This window comes from Triticum aestivum, chromosome 3A, assembly GCF_018294505.1.
Source record: "Triticum aestivum cultivar Chinese Spring chromosome 3A, IWGSC CS RefSeq v2.1, whole genome shotgun sequence".
NCBI lineage: Eukaryota > Viridiplantae > Streptophyta > Magnoliopsida > Poales > Poaceae > Triticum > Triticum aestivum.
Genome location: NC_057800.1, coordinates 143623669 through 143648211, shown reverse-complemented (window position 1 = coordinate 143648211; position 24543 = coordinate 143623669).

The following is a 24543-nucleotide window of genomic DNA, read 5'->3' as shown; positions in this document are numbered from 1 at the left end:
CTCTTCATTAACCACAATTACTCTTGGTACTGAAGAACTTGACACCTAACCGAGAGTTGGCAGCTCTCAAGAGTTATAGGCAGGCCGTACTGGACTAAGATTCGAGTGATGCTAAACCGCTATCTGATTTTTTTGGCTCCGAGGTTTTTGTCTCTGTGGATTTTAAACTCAAATCACTCAGGAGAGAGGGTGCTCACACAATTTTCTCAGAATCAATTGGAGTAGGCAATGGTGCACATTGGATGGGGTGAGCTATTTATAGTCGCGATCTTCCCGAGGGGAAAAGAACATTTTGGACATGAGTCAACCAATGTCCAACTGACACGTATCTAACGATCAGATTATTTTTGCACAATGGTAACATTACCACGGAGCACGTTGAAAGATTGTGGATGTCGCCTAGAGGGGGGGGGGGTTAATAGGCGCTTTTAAAATAATTACGGTTTAGGCTTGAACAAATGCGGAATAAACCTAGCGGTTAATTTGTCAAGCACAAAACCTACGACAACTAGGCTCACCTATGTGCACCAACAACTTATGCTAAGCAAGATAAACTACTAGGTGATAGCAAGATATATGACAAGAAACAATATGGCTATCACAAGGTAAAGTGCATAAGTAACGAGCTCGCGTAAGAGATAACCGAGGCACGCGGAGACGACGATGTATCCCGAAGTTCACAGCCTTGCGGATGCTAATCTCCGTATGGAGCGGTGTGGAGGCACAATGCTCCCGAAGAAGCCACTAGGGCCACCGTAATCTCCTCACTCCCTCGCACAATGCAAGATGCTGTGATTCCACTAAGGGACCCTTGAGGGCGGTCACCGAACCCGTACAAATGACAACCCTTGGGGGCGGTCACCGAACCCGTACACTTTGGCAACCCTTGGGGGCGGTCACCGGTACCCGTCAAATTGCTCGGGGCGATCTCCACAACCTAATTGGAGACCCCGATGCTTGCCCGGAGCTTTACACCACAATGATTGAGCTCCGAACACCACCAACCGTCTAGGGCGCCAAGGCACCCAAGAGGAACAAGCTCTAGGGTGCCCAAACATCCAAGAGTAATAAGCTTCTCAAACTTCACTTCCACGTATCACCGTGGAGAACTCAAACCGATGCACCAAATGCAATGGCAAGGGCACACGGAATGCCCAAGTCCTTCTCTCCCAATCCCACCAAAGCAACTAATGCTAGGGAAGAAAATGAGAGGAAGAATGAAAGAAGAACACGAAGAACTCCAAGATCTAGATCCAAGGGGTCCCCTCACTTAGAGGAGAAAGTGATTGGTGGAAACGTGGATCTAGATCTCCTCTCTCTTTTCCCTATAGAACTAGCAAGAATCATTGAAGGGATTGAGAGTTAGCAAGCTCGAAGAAGGTCAACAATAGGAGAAGAACACGAGCTAAAAGGATGAGGTTCAATGGGGAAGAAGACCCCCTTTTATAGGTGGGGAGAAATCCAACCGTTATGCTCACAGCCTGCACAGAGCGGTACTACCGCTCCAAGGAGCGGTACTACCGCCCTAGCGGTAGTACCCCTTTGAAAAACAACAGCGAGGAGGCAAAAGGCCAGTAGAACCACCGGAGCGGTACTACCGCTCGTCCTCACGGTACTACCGCTAGGGATCGTAGTACTACCGCAAAGGGTAGCGGTACTACTGCTAGCGAGCGGTACTAAAAAAATACATCTGGGCCTACCACCACAGAACGTGGGACGAGTTTTTGGTCCAGAGCGGTACTACCGCTGTAGGAGCCGCGGTAGTACCACTCTGGAGCGGTAGTAGAAAATTACACCCGCTCCAATTCGCGGTAGTACCACTGCAGCCTTTTCAGAACACCAAAACTGCCACAACTTTTGCAAACGGACTCCAAATTTGATGAAACCAAGTTTGTTGGAAAGCTAGCGACAAGGGCTAACACAATCTTGAAAGAAATATCAATAAGAAGCAAATTAGAAAAGGCCCATAAGAAAATGGTGAGAACCCTTCCTCAGATAAGATCAGTAAAACCTCCAACACCGAAAACATCATAGAAGACGCATGTGAACTCCGTTTTCGATGAAATCAAGCTTGTCATCAAGATGACCATAAGATCTAAGACTCACAAAGAGAACCAAACAATAACCAAGAAACATGATGCAAGGATGCAATGGTTTTAGCTCTCTACTAACGATACGATCAAGCCACCAACTTGAGAGCCCCCCTTGATAGTACGACAAACGATCCTATAACCCGGTCTCCCAACTACCACCACGAGACTGGTAAAATAGAAAGCCTATCAAGGGCAAACCTTTGCCTTGCACATGGTCCACTTGAGCTAGATGATGACGATCTTGACTCCCTCAAGTTGGACCACCTTTCTTGATTGCGTTGGCTCGATGAAGACTAGATGATTGATCCCCCATACTCCACTATGGGTGAGCCACTCTTCGGCACATCTTCACAAGTCCATTGACACCACAATGGATGGCAAGCTTCAAGAACTTGATCTCTTCGTGGTGCTCCACCTGAACTTGCACACGGCAATCTTGATGACGATCACCACTTGATGTCCTCCTTTCCATGGGTTGTATGATATCTTCCTCTTGACGCAAGCCCATGGACACGTACCTAACCCCACATAGAACTCTCACATAGACCATGGGTTAGTACACAAAGTGCAATGAACAATGCTTACCATACCATGGGATCACTTGATCCCTCTTGGTACATCTTTTATGCTTTGTGAGTTGATCAACTTGATTCACTCTTGACATAGTCTTGATCAACCTTAAATATTTCCAACTCTCTTCGTTTGGATGATGTCATGAAGGTAAACATGAATGATCACACAATCTTCTTCTTCTTCAAGACATGCTTGCAATAAGCTCAACACTCACATGACCAATCTTTGGATAATTCCTTAATAGCACCTTGGTCAACACATAAAGTCCTTGAAACCAACACATGGACTTCAAGAAATGCCTATGGACAAATCCTTCAGATATAACTCAATGCAACCATTAGTCCATAGAGAATGTCATAAATTACCAAAACCACACATGGGGGCACCGCATGTCCTTTCAATCTCCCCCATTTTGGTAATTGATGACAATCACTTTCAAGAGAGTTTATATAAGGAATTATGCATCACCATGCTATGCAACAACCGATAATGCATGTGTAGGAGATGCGTATGCTTAGGCACAAACCAAAGCTTGAAGAGACAACTCTCTAAACTTCTCCACAAAACTCTCTGAAACTTCTCCCCCATTGGCATCGATTGCCAAAATGGGCGAAAAGCTTAGAAGGCCAATATAAATTGTGGTCCTCCATAAATTGTGTATTTCTCAACAAGTGAGTGAAATGCAACACACATAACCAAAGGTAAATACTTGGAGGAACACAAACTATATTGAGGCACAAAGATAGCAAAATAACGATATGCCACAAAGACATAAAAAAGAGAGAAACAAGCAATCAGGCAATCAAAATATACCAATTGAAGCAAGCAATCAACGGATATCAATTGAGCCAACTAGAACAATGATCCTACGTGCCATATGAATGAAATAAATGATGATATGAGCAAAGGAGTGTTCTAGAGAAACTAGAGTAGCTCCCCATGATTTGTGCACGCATAAGATTTTTTGTATTTGGATACAAAGTGCACAAAATAGGATCATAGCTCCCCCAGAATCAACAGAAACTTACAACAAGTGCAAGTGAGCATATAGGAAACAAGGCCTAGTACTTGCAACAAACACATGGTTGAGCAACATGTAAAAACGAAACTTAAGAATAGGCTCAACCAAAACTGATGTGTGTGAGTTAAGGCAATGCACTTGAGAAGACTAATGTATGGATGAGCATTAAGCATCAATATAGTCTTGAATTAATGAGATACATGGTGCGAGGCCTGTCATTCCCACACACAACTAGCAAAAGGGGGTCACAAGTTTACTAATAAGCATATAGAGAACCTATGCTTGTGACAACCCGCGGTGAAGATAGAAGATGAAAGGCTCATCAAGACGAGGGATACCAATTAAGATGGCAAAAACCTCGTAAAGATAAGCAAGAGGAAAATAATCTGCACCACACAAGAGTGCATCAAGATGCAACGATAGAAGACACGCACTCAAGGCAAAAGCTTTCATGGAGCCACCAAAGAAATAGCATAAGAAAGACAAGGTGGACGTGAAAGAAAGGATATCATCTAGATAAGCAACTTCTCTCAAGTGTATAAGATTCTAGGTAGACGAAATCATGATGATATATATATATCTACAAAGAAGGATGCACACTCGAAATAGTTACAACATGAAGGAACAAGATATCCAAAAGGAAGTCATACATATACCAATAAGATATTTACTTGGAAGCATAGCACATGGCTAGATATTGTCTTATAGTATATAAATGAATTCCTACCACGCACCCATCAAAGACATCACAACTAGCAACATGAGATCATCGTTGAGATGCTTTGAGAAAGGAAACAAGTATCACAAGATGGAATGAAAATCATGCAAAGATGCAACCTACACAAGGTTTAATGCAAGAAAAGAATGCATGAAGAGATACTTGTTATCGAGATATCATTGGAAGGATGTAGTAGATACCAATTAAAGGTAGGTAGTAGTTCATTGATCATCCTAGCTTGACTCCAATTAGCACATGATGACACCACCTTATTTGTGAGTGAGCCAAGCGTCCAATGCATCTCCAATTGTTCCTGGAACAACAACACAAACAAAATGGTACCCAAACTCATTGGGACCAAAGAGTTAGAGAACCAACAACACATAGGACAAACTCCACATAAATATGTGCATATAGATATGAAAATGAATTTCATGCACATCCCATCCAATTTGAGACTTGGTGGAGTTCCCCCTATATATTGGGTCAAAGAAAGAAAACATGCCAAAGAAACTACAAGAAGTAAATATGCAAGCTCAAGACTTTCAAGAACCGAGACCAAAAGACAAAGAAATACCAAGCGAAGAAAAGATACCAAATGAATAAATCATCACTTGGAGGATATCCATAAAATATACATCAAGGAATGAGATATCCATTGATACACTCAAAAATAAAGATGTCAAACTCCCAAAAGAGAGAATGGTTCCAAACAAACCAAGCCCTCTACAAAGTTTCATGATGGCACAAAGCACCAAAAAGAAACGGCTTGCCTTCCACAAACACACACTTGATAAGGATCACAAGATGAGTGTTTTATAGAGAATAGGATAGCTCCCCCAAGACTAGTGCATTATAGAGAATTTGCATTTGAATACAAAATGCACGAGGTGGGATCACCACTTTCACTATATCTAGAAAACACTAGACAAGGTCAAGAAATTAACAAGATCCACAAGTGGTATGGAATACAATGGGAGTTGACACAATCCTAGGCAAGAGGTAAAGCAAATAAAAGCAAAGGCCAATGTAAAGATGATCAATAATTTCTACCACACATAAGTGAGTACCAATTGTCAAAAGACAAGAAGTATTTGGAAATAATTCCCGGTGGTAGATAGCAAGGATATTCGACATCATCTTCACACCAAACAAAAAGCAAATTGCAACTTGTAGAGCTAACATGCCACCTAGGAACATGATAATTTACAATATCAATTCTAGGTGATAATATCTCAAATGTACACATTTTCTAGGCTAGTAATATACACATAGCATATTACTGCCCCATCATGTGAAAGATAAACAAGAGGCAAAAAACTATCCAACAAGAGATAATTAATGGACAATTTAGAATTTGAATTTCTCATGAGAAGACATACCACATAGCGACTAGATAATCAATATCAATACTAGATGGTATTACTCATGTACACACATATATAGGATTGTGAGGTGCACAAAGCACATCACTCCCCCATAATGGGATATTCCATTAATCTCTCACAAGAGCAAACTAAGAAATGAACAAGATGCAAAAGGCTCAATGCATGATACACGCGTACATGATGTGCAAACCAACACACACATACTTGATTGCTCAAGATAATCAAGTTGGAAGCACAACATATACAAACACATGCAAGGAACAAACCAAACATGCAAAGGGGTAAGTAACTATCAATGTAAACACTTTAAGCATGAGTTACCGCATGGAGGAACATTGGATAAAAGATAGAAACTTGATAATCCGAATGACTTGGCTTGAGACAATTAGAATGATGAAGTCCCCTTAATTCTTAATAAAGTAGCCAAGTCTCCAATGCCCTCCAACAACACCTATTGATCAAGTTTGAGCTTGTTGGTCCCCAACCAAGTTGGGTCCTAACAGGTTAGTCACAATAGGCTTGGCTACCCAAATGGTTCTTTGCTTCAAACCACTTTGAGTACCAACAAACTTGGCAACCACATTGCCAACCTTATCCTTCCCAAGAGAATAGACATCATCAATAAAAATTGGGTTGGATAAGTTACCACTAGTGCATGAAGAAGCGAGGTGACCTTTCTCACGACATAGGTAGCAACATCTACTCTTCACTTTCTTCTCACTTGATTTCTCAACTTGAGAAGCATTAGCTTGAGTCTTCTTGGGAAGATGCCTTTCTTCAACTTGAGGTTGAGCATGAGAATGCACTTGTATCCGCTTCCCTTGTTGCTTGTCAGTAATGGCCTTCTTCTTCAAAGGGCAAGATCTAACATGATGCCCTTCTACTTTGCACTTGAAGCAAACAATCTTGGCCGAATTCTTGACTTGTTCTTGGCCCTTCCTTTTGTTCACCTTGGACTTCTTCTTCTTATTGGAGTTGAATCCAAGCCCACCTTTGTCATTGGGTGATTTTTGCACACTCAAGATATTGTTGAGTGTGGATTTCCCTTCATGACTCTTTTTCAAGTCTTTCTTCAAAGAAGTGACTTGGGCCTTGAGCTCTTTGATTTCCTCTACATGGTTAGTCTCAAAACAAGTACTAGAGGAAGTATAAGCTTCATCGTTAGAGCAACAAGGCAAGGAAAGCAATTCATCACAAGATGTACCAACATTGTGAGTAGATGAATTACAAGGACTAGTACATGGCAATATAGCATTTTGACTAGAAGTAGTGCTAGTATCCACATGAGGCTCACTAGATGTTACCTTAGAAATCATGGCCTCATGAGCTATCTTTAGCTCATTATGGGATACTAGAAGATCATCATGAGAGCTTGATAACTTTTCATGGTTTTCTTCCAATTTCCCATAATTGCTAGATAGCAACTCAAGTTGAGCCCGAAGCTCAACATTCTCCTTCAAAATGGATGCTTCACAAGTAATAGAGTTAGTAGCACAAGCATCATCATTAGCAACAAGAGGATAAGACAACTTGGCAAGCTCTTTTGAATATGAAGCTTTAAGTTGTGCATGAGACTCGGTGAGTTTGATGAGCTCAGTCTTAATGACCCTTGAGCCATTTTTGAGGTGCCCAAAGTCCTCAAGGAGTTTAGCATGCGCAACTTCAAGCTCCTCATTTTTAGTTTCAAAATCATTGGCCACCTCAAGAGCTCTATCACGAGATTCCCTCACTCTAGATAATTCTAGAGCAAAAGTCTCCTCAAGAGATTCCTTGGTGGTTTGTTCAAGTTCAAGAGCTTGAGAGAGGTCCGCAATCTCATTAGCGTAATCACGCTCATGACCTTCCATTTTCGCAATGGTGACCTCATGCTCCTCAAGATGAGATTCCAACTCATCAATATACTTCTTGCCCTCAATGGCAATGGACATGATTTCCACGAAGTTGGAACGAGCAATTTTATTTTTATGAAGAGCTTTAAAAACCATTTCCCCCTTAATTTTTAAGGAGGCAACATTATCATTCTCTTCATCATAATCAACATCATCATCATTCTTGTCATCATCAATATCATCACAAGATATATTGGGATTCAAAGTGGGAGATACCTTTGAAGCCTTAGCAATAAGGCAAAAAGCAATCGATGATGATGTAGGATCCCTTGAAGCACTGTTCAAGACCACATCTTGTTCCATGGAGTGTTGGGTTTCCTCTACATTGTTAGCACAACAACTCGAGGAAATAGATACATTTTTATCATGGTAACAAGGCATAGCAAGCATATCATCATGAGATTTAGTCAAGCAATTTCTACATGATATGCAAGGACTATCAACACAAGCATGTGAGGCATTTGGAGTGCTCAAAGTGCTAAAGTCCAAAGATGGAGCATTGCAACAAGATAGTGATGAAGAGTCATCAACGATAAGCACACTATCATCATTGCAATGACCAACACTACTCACCATAACATTACCTTGTGGCAATACACATGTAGGTGAAGTAGAAGAAGTTGAGACGACAACACGGCCGGAGGTGGAGGGAGAACAATCATCCCCACAAATCTTGGACACACCATATTTATCTTGAAGCTTTGTCCACAACTCATGAGCATCCCGGAACGGCATGAGTTGAAATATAACTACATTGCTCAAAACATCGAAAAACACATTAGAAGTTTGAGCATTGAGATAAGAGTTTTTCTCATCCTCTAAAGATAATCTGTGGGGATCCTTTGGAGGAGAAAAACCCATATCTACAATTCGCTCTAAATTTGGGTCCATGACCCTAAAGAGATTAAGCATGCGAATTGCCCAAACATCAAAATTTGTGCCATCGAAACTAAGAGTGTCAGAGAATCCTAATCCCCTAGTTGACATCTTTACTCTCTAGGCGGTAAAGCCTAAAAAAGAGAGATGAGGCTCTGATACCAATTGAAAGATCGTGGATGTCGCCTAGAGGGGGGTGAATAGGCGCTTTTAAAATAATTACGGTTTAGGCTTGAACAAATGCGGAATAAACCTAGCGGTTAATTTGTCAAGCACAAAACCTACGACAACTAGGCTCACCTATGTGCACCAACAACTTATGCTAAGCAAGATAAACTACTAGGTGATAGCAAGATATATGACAAGAAACAAAATGGCTATCACAAGGTAAAGTGCATAAGTAAAGAGCTCGGTTAAGAGATAACCGAGGCACGCGTAGACGATGATGTATCCCGAAGTTCACACCCTTGTGGATGCTAATCTCCGTTTGGAGCGGTGTGGAGGCACAATGCTCCCCAAGAAGCCACTAGGGCCACTGTAATCTCCTCACGCCCTCGCACAATGCAAGATGCCGTGATTCCACTAAGGGACCCTTGAGGGCGGTCACCGAACCCGTACAAATGACAACCCTTGGGGGCGGTCACCAAACCCGTACACTTTGGCAACCCTTGGGGGCGGTCACCGGTACCCGTCAAATTGCTCGGGGCGATCTCCACAACCTAATTGGAGACCCCGACTGAGGGAGTCCTCGATTAGGGGGTGTTCGGGTAGCCGGACTATACCTTCAGCCGGACTCCAGGACTATGAAGATACAAGATTGAAGACTTCGTCCCGTGTCCGGATGGGACTTCCCTTGGCGTGGAAGGCAAGCTTGGCGATGCGGATATTCAAGATCTCCTACCATTGTAACCGACTTTGTGTAACCCTAACCCTCTCCGGTGTCTATATAAACCGGAGGGTTTTAGTCCGTAGGACAACTTCATCATACAACAATCATACCATAGGCTAGCTTCTAGGGTTTAGCCTCCTTGATCTCGTGGTAGATCTACTCTTGTACTACCCATATCATCAATATTAAACGAGCAAGACGTAGGGTTTTACCTCCATCAAGAGGGCCCGAACCTGGGTAAAACATTGTGTCCCTTGCCTCCTGTTACCATCCGCCTAGACGCACAGTTCGGGACCCCCTACCCGAGATCCGCCGGTTTTGACACCGACATTGGTGCTTTCATTGAGAGTTCCTCTGTGTCGTCGCTTTTAGGCCCGATGGCTCCTTCGATCATCAACAACGATGCAGTCCAGGGTGAGACTTTTCTCCCCGGACAGATCTTCGTCTTCGGCGGCTTCGCACTGCGGGCCAATTGCTTGGCCACCTTGAGCAGATCGAAAGCTACGCCCCTGGCCATCAGGTCAGGTTTGGAAGCCTAAACTATACGACTGACATCCGCGGGGACTTGATCTTCGACGGATTCGAGCCACAGCCAAGCGCGCCGCACTGTCTCGATGGGCATGATATAGCTCTGCCGCCGAACAGCGCCTTGGAGGCCGCACACGCATCGGTTCCGACCATTGATTCGGAGCCTACTGCGCCGATCGAGGATCAGCGGTTGGACGCTGCCTCAGGGGCTGCGATCTCAGAGGCGATCGAGCCGAACTCCAGCCCCGCACTCCGCATGGCCCGTGACTCCGAGGAGCCGGATTCCTCTCCGAACTCCGAGCCCCCCGCGCCCCTGCCGATCGAATCCGATTGGGCGCCGATAATGGAGTTCACCGCCGCGGACATCTTTCAGCACTCGCCCTTCGGCGACATCCTGAATTCTCTAAAGTCTCTCTCTTTATCAGGAGAGCCCTGGCCGGACTACGGTCAGCAAGGTTGGGATACGGACGATGAAGAAATTCAAAACCCACCCACCACCCACTTCATAGCCACTGTCGACGACTTAACCGACATGCTTGACTTCGACTCCGAAGACATCGACGGCATGGACGACGATGCAGGAGACGAACAAGAACCAGCACCTGTAGGGCGCTGGAAGGCCACCTCGTCATATGACATATATATGGTGGACACTCCAAAGGATGGAGATGGCGATGGAACAACGGGGGACGATACCTCTAAGAAACAGCCCAAGCGCCGGCGTCAGCGGCGCCGCTCTAAATCCCGCCAAAGCAAAAACGGTGATTCCGGCACGGGAGATAATACTACTCCGGACAGCGCCGAAGAACACCCCCTCCAGCAAGATTCAGCACAGGAGGACAGAGAAGCCAGCCCTCACGAGAGGGCGGCGGACCAAGAGGTTGAGGACGATAATTATACGCCTCCCTCCGAAGACGAGGCAAGCCTCGACGACGACGAGTTCGTCGTGCCAGAGGATCTCGCCGAACAAGAGCGTTTTAAACGCAGGCTTATGGCCACGGCAAGCAGCCTCAAGAAAAAGCAGCAACATCTTAGAGCTGATCAGGATTTGCTAGCTGACAGATGGACTGAAGTCCTTGCGGCCAAAGAGTATGAACTCGAACGCCCCTCCAAGAGTTACCCAAAGCGCAGGCTGCTACCCCGACTAGAGGAGGAAGCACCTACATCACCAGCGCATGACATGGCCGACCGGCCACCTCGTGGCCGCGACAGAGAGGCCTCTCGGCCCTCCACTCAAGCCATGCCCCGAGCGCCGCGTCAAGCATACTAAGGCACGGGAAAATGCGCCTGACCTGCGCGACATACTGGAGGACAAGGCAAGGCAAACAAGATCGATCTACGGATCACGCAGGCGCCCCATGGCACGTGACGGTGATCGTCACTCCGGATGCAATGAATCCGGCCGGGCCGAACTCAACAGACAAAGCTCCTTCGAGCTGCGTCGTGATATAGCCCAATACAGAGGCGCCGCACACCCACTATGCTTCACAGATGAAGTAATGGATCATAAAATCCCTGAGGGCTTCAAACCCGTAAACATCGAATCATACGATGGCACAACAGATCCTGCGGTATGGATCGAGGATTATCTCCTTCATATCCACATGGCCCACGGTGATGATCTACACGCCATCAAATACCTCCCACTCAAACTTAAGGGACTGGCCCGGCATTGGCTTAACAGCTTGCCAGCAGACTCAATCGGTTCTTGGGAGGACCTGGAAGCCGCATTCCTTGACAACTTCCAGGGCACTTATGTGCGACCACCGGACGCCGATGACCTAAGCCACATAATTCAGCAGCCAGAGGAATCGGCCAGGCAATTCTGGACACGGTTCCTAACAAAGAAAAACCAGATAGTCGACTGTCCGGACGCAGAGGCCTTAGCGGCCTTCAAGCATAATATCCGTGACGAGTGGCTTGGCCCGGCACCTGGGACAGGAAAAGCCGAAATCTATGGCAGCCCTCACGACACTCATGACCCGCTTTTGCGCGGGAGAAGACAGCTGGCTAGCTCGCAGCAACAACTTAACCAAGAACCCTGGTAATTCGAATACCAAGGACAAAAGCGACAGGTCGCGTCGGAACAAACAAAAGCGCCGCGTTAACAGCGACAGCAACGAGGATACGGCAGTTAATGCCGGATTCCGAGGCTACAAATCCGGTCAACGGAAAAAGCCATTCAAAAGAAATACTCAGGGCCCGTCCAGTTTGGACCGAATACTCGACCGCTTGTGCCAGATACATGGCACCCCCGAAAAGCCAGCCAATCACACCAACAGGGATTGTTGGGTGTTCAAGCAGGCACGCAAGTTAAGAGCCAAAAAGAAAGACAAGGGGCTGTATAGCGACAACGAGGAGGAGCCCAGGCCGCCGAACAACAGTGGACAGAAGGGATTTCCCCCGCAAGTGCTGACGGTGAACATGATATACGCAACCCACATCCCCAAGAGGGAGCGGAAGCGTGCGTTATGGGACGTATATGCGATAGAGCCAGTCGCCCCAAAGTTCAACCCATGGTCCTCCTGCCCGGTCACCTTTGATCGAAGGGACCACCCCACTAGCATGGGTCACAGCGGCTTCGCCGCATTGGTTCTAGACCCAATCATTGATGGATTTCATCTCACAAGAGTCCTCATGGACGGCGGCAGCAGCCTGAACCTGCTTTACCAGGATACAGTGTGAAAAATGGGCATAGATCCCTCGAGGATCAAGCCCACCAAAACGACCTTTAAAGGCGTCATACCAGGTGTAGAAGCCAACTGTACAGGCTCAGTCACACTGGAAGTGGTCTTCGGATCTCCGGATAACTTCCGAAGCGAGGAGTTAATCTTCGACATAGTCCCGTTCCGTAGTGGCTATCACGCACTGCTCGGGCGAACCGCATTCGCAAAATTCAACGCGGTACCGCACTATGCATACCTCAAGCTCAAGATGCCAGGCCCTAGAGGAGTAATCACGGTCAATGGGAACACTGAACGCTCCCTCCGAACGGAGGAGCACACGGTAGCGCTCGCAGCAAAAGTACAAAGCAGCCTCTCTAGGTAGTTCTCCAGTTCGGCCTTCAAAAAGCCGGACACTGTCAAGCGCACCCGGAGTACCCTACAACAAGACCGCCTGGCACGTTCTGAGCTAGCGTAGCAATGCGGCCCCAACCCTAGCCCTCGCGATATAGCGAAACCAGTGCTTCGCGTACATAACTACGCTCTTGAAATACCATGGGCACAGGGGAAGGGGCACTATCACGGCACGCCCGAAAAACGGCTTAAACCGCACCAGGGGCTGTCGGATTCCTTTTTTTTCTCTTACTCTCAGGACTCCATACTTAGGACGACCCGTTCAGCAATTCAGCTGCCACACAAATGATGCAAGATCCAGGAAAGCAGACAAGCCACGCCGCATTATGGAACTCCCAGGTGGTCTCTATTGCGAGCAGTATACCTGTTTTTTAATACAATTCCGCGGCCTGCCCCTGGCCAGGACATGTTAAATAGTCCAATTTCTTTTGCTTATCGTACTATTTGTATCGTTCCACTTTCATAGCAGCCTTTCTATAAACAATGCATAGCTTTTTGTCTATTTTTTGCATTATCCTCCTTATATATATATGTTTATTAATAACATGTTGCATCCGTACACTGTGGTACGGCAAAATACGCCAGGGGCTTCAGTACCCATCAATATGGCGTGAGAAGTCCGTACACTTTCACAAGTGCGGCACCCCGAACTTATAGCACTATATGCATCGGCTCCGAATCATGATTTGGGTCAATAGTTGGGTTTGCCCGGCTCCTATGTTTTGGTGCCTTACGTTCCGCTATATCGGCTAAGGTAGCACTAGGAGAACTACTGCGATTGTGCCCCAGTTGAGCTGGGCTGAGCACCTCAGTAGAGAAAGCTAAAACTGACTGTCATGATGAGGCGAGAGACCGGTCGCTGTTCGAGAGGTTTTTCGAGTCCTTAAAGACTTATGCCGCTTCGAGCGAGGAACCGGCTTTGTCCGGCCAAGGCGTGGATAGCGCCCCGAACTCGGTCTTCCGAATACTAGGGGCTTCGCCGAAATTTAAAATTATAGAGTTCTATGGCTAAGTGAGAGTGTTCAAGCATTATAGTCCGATTGCCTTGTTCGTTGTGCTGAGCGCCTCCCTCGACGGACCCAATCATGGGAAAAAGAGCGCTCAGGTTTATCCCGAACACCCCAGCACTAGTGGCATGGGGGCAGAAGCCGACGACTGGCCATCTCTCAATTTTTTGATAAACGGCCGCACAGAAAGTAATATTTTAAATTCAACAAGCATTGCTTAGCGCATATGAACAAGTTTTCAGCGCACAGGATAACACGAGCGAGTTCATTCAAAAATTACATCCTTGGTACATTCATCCGCCATAAGGCGGGCACCAGCCAGAACATCCTTGTAATAGTTCTCGGGCTTGCGATGCTCCTTCCCCGGCGGCGGCCCGTCCCTCACAAGCTTCTCACCGTCCAGCTTACCCCAGTGCACCTTTGCACGGGCAAGGGCCCTACGGGCACCTTCGATGCAGACGGAGCGCTTGATGACCTCGAGCCTTGGACAAGCCTCCACCAGCCGCCGCACCAGTCCGAAGTAGCTCCCAGGCAGGGCCTCTCCAGGCCACAGCCGAACTATGAAGCCCTTCAGGGCCTGTTCGGCCGCCTTGTGGAGCTCGACCAGCTGCTTCAGCTGGTCGCTCAAGGGCACAGGGTGTCCGGCCTCAGCGTACTGAGACCAGAACACCTTCTCCGTCGAGCTGCCTTCCTCGGCTCGGTAGAATGCGGCGGCATCGGATACGCTGCGGGGAAGATCTGCGAATGCCCCTGGAGAGCTCCGGATTCGGGTAAGTAACAAGTAGTTTACTTTTATATGTCTGCTTTGCATAGAGAATGCCTTACCCGCCGCTATCTTTTTCACCGCATCCAATTCCTGGAGGGCCTTCTGGGCTTCGGCCTTGGCAGATTTGGCAGTTTTAAGGGCCGCAGCAAGCTCGGACGCTCGCGTCTTCGAGTCGAGCTCCAAACTCTCATGTTTTTTCATGAGAGCCTGAAGCTCTTGCTGCACCTCGCCGACCTGCGCCTCAAATTTCTCCCGCTCGGTGCGCTCCGTGGCCGCTTTCTTCTCGGCCTCGGACAGCGCCTGCTTGAGGGTCGCCACCTCAGTTGTGGCCCCTACAATAAGCAGTATACTCCTGTCATTTTTTGCAATTGCGTCTTCTTATAGGCATTTTTTCTATAAGGTATCTCTTACCTTCTTTCTCCTCGAGCTGCCGTTTGGCAAGGCCGAGCTCTTGCTCGGTCCGCTCGAGGCCCTGCTTCAGGGCACCCACCTCCGCAGTCAGTGCGGCGGTGGCCAGCAGCGAAGCCTGCATACGTATATTGACTCCTTTTTAGTTAGACTCCTGCGATATTTAATAGATCCTCTATTCGGCTTTTCTTTCCGAACGCCAAACAGAGCATCAGGGGATACTGTCTATGCGGTAATATTTTTTACATATTTCTTACTTACCTCGAAGCCTGTTAGAAGGCTAGCACAAGCTTCAGTCAGTCCGCTTTTGGCGGACCGAACCTTCTGGACCACCGTACTCATGATGGTACGGTGCTCCTCGTCGATGGAGGCGCCCTTAAGCACCTCCAGCAGATTGTCCAGCGCCTCCGGTTGGATGGAGGACGCCAGCTCAATAGGCTTGCTCCTCTTGGCAGGAGTTCGCCTGCCATGGTCCAGAACCGTTGATGATTCCGGCGCGGTGTCCGGCTTAAAGCCGGACTTGGAGCCCTGGGGGGTCTTGTCCCCTTCACTCCTGGAGTCCGGGAGGTCGCCTCGCGGCTCCTCCTGGACCACCTCCTCTTGCCCCGGAGCTTGTCGCGACGCCACTTCGGCGTCATCCGCGGCACCGGGGGAGGCAGCGGGCGGAACTGAATTCACGTCCGATGAATCCAGGGAGCCGCTCGATGACTCGTCGAGCCCGTCCTTGGGCGGGCTGCATGATTATATTCGACATTAGGGAAAGCTGTGCAACAAAAGGAATATCATGAGTTACTCTGGTATCCGAACACTTACGATTTCGCCGGACGCTTGGCCCTGTTCGGCCACTCCTCTTCGTCCTCGTCGGCATCGGGGGCGTAGTCCGGCGGAGGGGTTTTCCTCTTCTTGGACCCTTCGGCTCCCCTACTGGGGCGGCCTTCATCTTCTTTCCTCCCCCCGCTTGAGGGGGAGAGGTTTCTTCCTCCTCCTCCTCATCTTCATGGGATGAGTGCGTCTCAGACTCGTCGGACGACGAGTCCGACACCACCATATGCCGGGAACTCTTTCGAGTCCCCGTGGCCTTCTTCTTCTTGGCCTTCTTCTCCGGCGCCACATAAGGTGCCGGAACCAGCAGCTTCACTAGGAGAGTAGGGGCTGGGTCTTCGGGCAAGGGAGCCGGACAGTTAATCAGTCCGGAATTCGCCTGCCAATCCTGTCAAAGGTAAGGGAGTTTAGATCCCGCATCGAGTCAAACTATGAAAAAAACTTAACATCCTATAAAAGATGAAAATATCTCACCTCGCCAGCAGGACACTGCGAGCTGAATCCGCGGTCTTCGGAGGTGGATGTGGGAGCCTCGGTGCCTTTGGTTAGCCCCTTCCAGACATCTTCGTACGTCGTGTCGAAGAGCCTGCTTAGAGTTCGGTGCTGCGCCGGGTTGAACTCCCACAAATTGAAGTCCCATTCTTGACACGGAAGGATCCAGCGGACGAGCATGACCTGGACTACGTTGACAAGCATGAGCTGCTTGTTCACCAGGGACTGGATGCATTTTTGCAGTCCGGTTACCTCTTCTTCGTCACCCCACGACAAGCCTGTCTCCTTCCAGGACGTGAGCCGCGTAGGGGGTCCAGATCGGAATTCAGGGGCTGCGATCCACTTCGGATCGCGTGGCTCGGTGATGTAAAACCACCCTGACTGCCACCCCTTCAAGGTCTCCACAAAGGAGCCCTCGAGCCATAGGACGTTGGCTATTTTGCCCGCCATGGCACCTCCGCACTCCGCCTGGTTGCCGCGCACCACCTTTGGCTTGACGTTGAAGGTCTTGAGCCAGAGGCCGAAATGGGGGAGGATGCAGAGGAAGGCCTCGCACACGACGATAAACGCCGAGATATTGAGGATGAAGTTCGGGGCCAGATCGTGGAAATCCAGGCCGTAGTAGAACATGAGTCCGCGGACAAATGGGTGGAGAGGAAAACCCAGTCCACGGAGGAAGTGGGGAAGAAATACTACCCTCTCATGGGGCCTTGGGGTGGGGAGAAGCTGCCCCTCCTCGGGAAGCCGGTGCGCGATGTCTTTGGACAAGTATCCGGCCTTCCTTAGCTTTTTGACATGGCCCTCCATGACGGAGGAGACTATCCACTTGCCTCCCGCTCCGGACATTGTTGGAGAAGGTTGAGGTAGGAAGTGCGGGCTTGGGCGCTGGAGCTCGGGTGCGCAGAAGATGGATAGGCAAAGGAGGAATAAGGCATAGGTAAAAAGGTGGATCCTTATCCCCTTATATGGGTGGACGCGACTATGCGTCCCCGCCAGCCTAGTAAAACTCGCTTGCCTCCCAAGCGCCGTGATAAGTGGCGCGGTTGGGTTACCCACGTTCGTATTGATGAGAATCCCGTAAATGGGGGACACGATCTCTGCTTTAACAAGACGTGCCAAGGAAACCGCCTCGCAAAACACGCTGAGGTGGAGAAGTGAAAACGATTTGAATAAAGGCTTGGCCGTAGTGTGATGTCACGCTGCGGAATACGTCAGCAGATTAGATTTGTGTTAATATTATTCTCTCTGTGGCAATACGTGGAAACTTATTTTGCAGAGCCGGACACTACTCTTGGTGTTTACAAACTTTTATGAAGAATTTGGAGGAGGAACCCGCCTTGCAATGCCGAAGACAATCTGCGCGCCGGACTCGTCGTCATTGAAGCCTGGTTCAGGGGCTACTGAGGGAGTCCTGGATTAGGGGGTGTTCGGGTAGCCAGACTATACCTTCAGCCGGACTCCAGGACTATGAAGATACAAGATTGAAGACTTCGTCCCGTGTCCGGATGGGACTTTCCTTGGCGTGGAAGGCAAGCTTGGCGATGCGGATATTCAAGATCTCCTACCATTGTAACCGACTTTGTGTAACCCTAACTCTCTCCGGTGTCTATATAAACCGGAGGGTTTTAGTCCGTAGGACGACTTCATCATACAACAATCATACCATAGGCTAGCTTCTAAGGTTTAGCATCCTTGATCTCGTGGTAGATCTACTCCTGTACTACCCATATCATAAATATTAATCGAGCAGGACGTAGGGTTTTACCTCCATCAAGAGGGCCCGAACCTGGGTAAAACATTGTGTCCCTTGTCTCCTGTTACCATCCGCCTAGACGCACAGTTCGGGACCCCCTACCCAAGATCCGCCGGTTTCGACACCGACACCGACGCTTTCCCGGAGCTTTACACCACAATGATTGAGCTCCGAACACCACCAACCGTCTAGGGCGCCAAGGCACCCAAGAGGAACAAGCTCTAGGGTGCCCAAACACCCAAGAGTAATAAGCTTCTCAAACTTCACTTCCACGTATCACCGTGGAGAACTCAAACTGATGCACCAAATGCAATGTCAAGGGCACACAGAGTGCCCAAGTCCTTCTCTCCCAATCCCACCAAAGCAACTAATGCTAGGGAAGAAAATGAGAGGAAGAACGAAAGAAGAACACGAAGAACTCCAAGATCTAGATCCAAGGGGTTCCCCTCACTTAGAGGAGAAAGTGATTGGTGGAAACGTGGATCTAGATCTCCTCTCTCTTTTCCCTCAAGAACTAGCAAGAATCGTTGGAGGGATTGAGAGTTAGCAAGCTCGAAGAAGGTCAACAATGGGGGAAGAACACGAGCTAAAAGGATGAGGTTCAATGGGGAAGAAGACCCCCTTTTATAGGTGGGGAAAATCCAACCATTATTCTCACAGCCCGCACAGAGCGGTACTACCGCTCCAATGAGCAGTACTACCGCTAGGGCGGTAGTACCCCTTTGAAAAACAACAGCGAGGAGGCAAAAGGCCAGTAGAACCGCCGGAGTGGTACTACCGCTCGTCCTCACGGTACTACCGCTAGGGATCGCGGTACTACCGCAAAGGGTAGCGGTACTAAAAAATACATCTAGGCCTACCACCACAGGACTTGGGACGAGTTTTTGGTCCAGAGCGGTACTACCGCTGTAGGAGCCGCAGTAGTACCGCTCTGGAGCGGTAGTAAAAAGTTACACCCGCTCCAATTCGCGGTAGTACCGCTGCAGCCTTTTCAGAACACCAAAACTGCCACAACTTTTGCAAAGAGACTCCGGATTCGATGAAACCAAGTTTGTTGGAAAGCTAGCAACAAGGGCTAACACAATCTTGAAATAAATATCAATAAGAAGCAAATTAGAAAAATCCCATAAGAAAATGGTGAGACCCTTCCTCGGATAAGAGTGGTAAAACCTCCAACACCAAAAACATCATAGAAGACGCATGCGAACTCCGTTTTTGATGAACTCAAGCTTGTCATCAAGATGACCATAAGATCTAAGACTCACAAAGAGAACCAAACAAGAACCAAGAAACATGATGCAAGTATGCAATGGTTTGAGCTCTCTACTAATGATACGATCAAGCCACCAACTTGAGAGCCCCCCTTGATAGTACGGCAAACGATCCTATAACCCGGTCTCCCAACTACCACCACGAGACCGGTAAAATAGAAAGCCTATCAAGGGCAAACCTTTGCCTTGGACATGGTCCACTTGAGCTAGATGATGACGATCTTGACTCCCTCAAGCTGGACCACCTTTCTTGATTGCGTTGGATCGATGAAGACTAGATGATTGCTCCCCCATACTCCACTATGGGTGAGCCACTCTTCGGCACATCTTCACAAGTCCATTGAAACCATAATGGATGGCAAGCTTCAAGAACTTGATCTCTTCGTGGTGCTCCACCTGAACTTGCACACAGCAATCTTGATGACGATCACCACTTGATGTCATCCTTTCCATGGGTTGTATGATATCTTCCTCTTGACGCAAGCCCATGGACACATACCTAACCCCACATAGAACTCTCACATAGACCATGGGTTAGTACACAAAGTGTAATGGACAATGCTTACCATACCATGGGATCACTTGATCCCTCTCGGTACATCTTTTACGCTTTGTGAGTTGATCAACTTGATTCACTCTTGACATAGTCTTGATCAACCTTGAATATTTCCAACTCTCTTCGTTTGGATGATGTCATGAAGGTAAACATGAATGATCACACAATCTTCTTCTTCAAGACATGCTTGCAATAAGCTCAACACTCACATGACCAATCTATGGATAATTCCTTAATAGCACCTTGGTCAACACATAAACTCCTTGAAACCAACACATGGACTTCAAGAAATGTCTATGGACAAATCCTTCAAATATAACTCAATGCAACCATTAGTCCATAGAGAATGTCATCAATTACCAAAACCACACATGGGGGCACCACATGTCCTTTCACACATAATGCTAACTCCTTGGTCGGAATCAAATCTATCGCAGCGAAGAACTACATCTTTTTCTGGCAAATATTTCTTTGGAACATAGCGATATTTCTCTCAACTCGCATAGGATTTGGGTTTAGCATGAGAGAACTGTAAGCTTCGAACACTATACCCCTCTTATTAGTACGGTGGTCATATGACTCAAGAAAGAGAAAGAAGAAGAACGAAACAAATGCTATGTCTTTGCCTCGTCTTCAAACTTCTCGGATGTAGTCAATTTCTTCGGCAGTCATCGAACCAATTGCTTTACGTCAATAATTTTGGGGGGTCACTTTCGACTAACATAATCTTCCGTGATAATCCTTGCAGCCTCGCAGGAGATTATCTTCCGAGTTTGTTCCAAACTCCACAAGACTTCAAGGACTTGTCACTTTGTGTGCACTAGCAAACACATTACTCCCACACTGTTTATGATAATAATCCCCAAAATACAAGACGACAAATCATTGCACCAACATTAACCCACATTGGACATGGCGGCGGTCTTGACAGAGAATTATTACTGACATTGAGCCACTTGGGGTGCACATTCAACGTCAACCAATAATGCATGAATATGTAATGCTTCTTATCCACAATTAAGAACAATGTGACCATAAGAGCGAGCTACAAAGAAAAGGCATGCCAAATACTTGCATATCTGGCCAAGCGACCAACACATGGAGCATATTGATACATCTCCAACGTATCTATAATTTTTGATTGCTCCATGCTATATTATCTACTGTTTTGGGCAATATTGGGCTTTATTTTCCACTTTTATATTATTTTTGGGACTAACCTATTAATCGGAGGCCCAGCCCAGATTTGTTGTTTTATGCCTATTTCAGTGTTTTGAAGAAAAGGAATATCAAACGAAGTTGAAACGGAACGAAATCAACTAGAGAAGTTATTTTTGGAAGGAAAGCAACCCAGGGAACTTGGAGTACACATCAAGGGAGACACGGGCTGCCCACGAGGGTGGGGGGCGCCCACTGTCGTGGTTCTAAGTCTGACAATAGTGTAGGGGGGTAAGTATGGAGAGGCAAGATCTTAGCTATGGAGAAGTTGTAAGAACGTAGGGTTTACGAGTTCAGGCCCTTCTCGGAGGAAGTAATAGCCCTACGTCTCGGAGCCCGGAGGCGGTCGACTGGATTATGTGTGTATGAATTACAGGGGTGCGAACCCTTGTCGCGGAGGAGGGGGTGGCTTATATAGAGTGCGCCAGGACCCCAGCCAGCCCACGTTACAAAGGGTTCAATGTACATTAAGGCAGGGCATTACTGGTAACGCTAGTAATAAAGTGTTATGATGACCATAAAAGCTACTTAATAACCGACCGTTGTCATGCGGAGTGCCTTTAAGTCTCCTGACTGTCGAGTGGCTTGGTCTTGGTCGAGTGGTTGCTTCTTGGTCGAGTATCTTCGAGTCTATCGAGTGGAACACCTCTAAGTCGACTGAAAGATGTTTTATTTTGGAGATGTCCTTGGGTAGGTCAGTTTGGACAGGCCCATGCCCCTACCCTAGGTACATAGCTTCATCATTAGCCCCCGAATGGATCGAGGTTTGAGTGGAAAAGGGATTGAGCACTTCTCTGACTCATTTTTCATGCCGTGAGCATTTCTTGTTTCGGATCAATGAACCTGAGCGATGACAGCGACTTCCTTTCCAGTCGCCTTGATGCATTCCTAGGGTTTTGTCGAGTGAGTTTCTTTAGTTGAAAGGCTCCGAGTGACGGTGCGGAGGAGATCTTTGGTCTGACAAGTTGTTCCGCTGCCCGCAGATTTCGTGGGATCCGAATTTTGGGAAGCGCGCGGGACGGGGGAGGCCGCAGTAATCGGATGGGATAGAGCGGAGCCGCCTCGATCCCCGCGCCACCTTTTTCGCCACGTATCACGCGCGCGATTGTTACGGGATTTGACAGAACCGCCCGGGCCTACCAGTCAGCCACTCGGAAGCGGCCTCATATAAGGCGTTAGACCGGGGTTCCCCGAACAATGCGTCCCCATTATCTCTTCTCCTCTTCACGCTCCTCCGCTACGCTCGCTCTCGCCCTCGCGCCACCGTTCTGCACGCGTCTCGCCGACGACGATGGGGAAGGAGAAGACAGCGGCTCTAGAGCGGGCGAAGAAAGCGACGGCGAAGTCGAAGGGGAAGGCGACCAGCCGGGGCGGATCCTCCTCGCGAATCGGCCTGCCGAAGGGCTAGATTCAGGGTGACTGGATCCACTCAAAGCTCACCCAGGACGACCTCGACGACCTGGCCGAGGGAGGGTTGACCCCATATGACTCGGCGCGGCTTCCGGGGAAGGAATCCGAGCCGCAACCCCAGGAGCGTGAGCGCGTTCTTCTTGCCACCCACGTCGACCGTGGATTTTCCTTGCCTCCTCACCCTTTCTTTCGAGGATTTCTGAATTTCTTTGGGGCACAACTCCACCATTTTACTCCCAACACAATCGTTTATCTCGCCGCTTTCATTTCTTTGTGTGAGAATTTCCTGGGTTGCCGGCCTCACTGGGGTCTTTTCAAGCATATTTTCACCTGTCGCTCCCAGACAGTGAAAAAGGCTAATCCGAGTGACGAGAGGACTCAAGTGATCCAGATGTGTGGGGGTCTTGGTATCCAGATGAGAGGAAAAAGCTCCTTTCCGGCCATGATTCTTCCCGACTCAATTCGCGGATGGCAGTCGACCTGGTTTTACTGTAAAGACCAGTCGATGCCAGGACATTCGACTGGCCTCCCTCCCTTTACCATGGACTGAGTGAGGAAACCATCTCCTTTGAAGGTGTTCCCGGAGGAGAAGGCGCAGGTGAGGGTGCTGGTCGAGCGAGTGGTCCAGCTTATCCGTGACGGGGTCACCGGTATGGATCTCTTGGAGTATTCCTTCAGTGGCGCATCCAGCCTCTTCAAGCCCGAGACCACCCGATGTGGATGTATTCGGGTCTTGAAGACTCCACTCGGATCCACCCGGAGGAGGTCGACGATGACACACTGGAGAAGTGGCTGTCGGGCCTGACTGGAAACAAGGACAACCCCAGTCCCATGTACCAGAGAAGGTTTGATTCTGGGCTTTTGCTTGTAATCTGAATTGACTCGTGCAGCTGCCTATACTGCCTCGACTGACTTTGTTCTCTCTGCTTTCTTTTAGGCCATTATTGAAATGTATTCAATGCCCAACGGGGAGCAAGAGCAAGCTCTGGAAGGTGAGGCGAGCGGCGGCGACAGTGGCGAGTGGACTTCCGACGGTGAAGGGGAGGAGAGAGCGACGACTCAAGCGTCGGAGAAGAAGTCGAGTCGCCTCCTCGCAGGGAGAGGCGATCCAAGCTTGCCCAAGAACGACCGAGCGCCCGTGAAAAGGCAACGGCTCAGGCTGGTCAGTCTTTGAAGCGTCCTCGGATCTCTTCACCAACCCTGACCGAGAAAGCACCAAAGCATCCCAAAGTTGCCGAGCCGCAGGCTCGGAAGGCGTTGCCGAAGATCAAGATTGACATCCCTGTCGCCTCCCCGTGAGTGTCTTCCTTTGTATTCACTCGACGCTCTGTGCTGTTTGTTTTTCTTGTTTTAACTGGACGAACTTTGGAACAGTCAGCGCTGCCACTTCAGGGACCTCAGCTTACAGGGATGATGATGAGGTGATGGAGGATGCGGTCACTTCTAATCCAGGTATGATTTCCGCCATACTGTCTTTGTTTGGTCGATTCAACTACAATGTGCATCATTCGGTGATGTGGTTTTGGCAATTGAACTTTGCATAGCTCCCAACATTATTGACCTTCCCGATGATGATGAAGAGCCCGAGAGGCCTTTGACGAGGAAGAGTAGGCAGGCTCCTACAAGCGAGGCGCTATAGTCGACGCCGAGGACGGAACCAGTCGTTCACGAAACTGGCGACGCCAATCGGGGTTCTATTACCTTTGCTGTGCCACTGTCGAGTGCCTTGCCTTCTTCGTCGACTGCTCAGGCTCCCGTTGTCCCACCTTCAGTTTTTGCGACCCATCA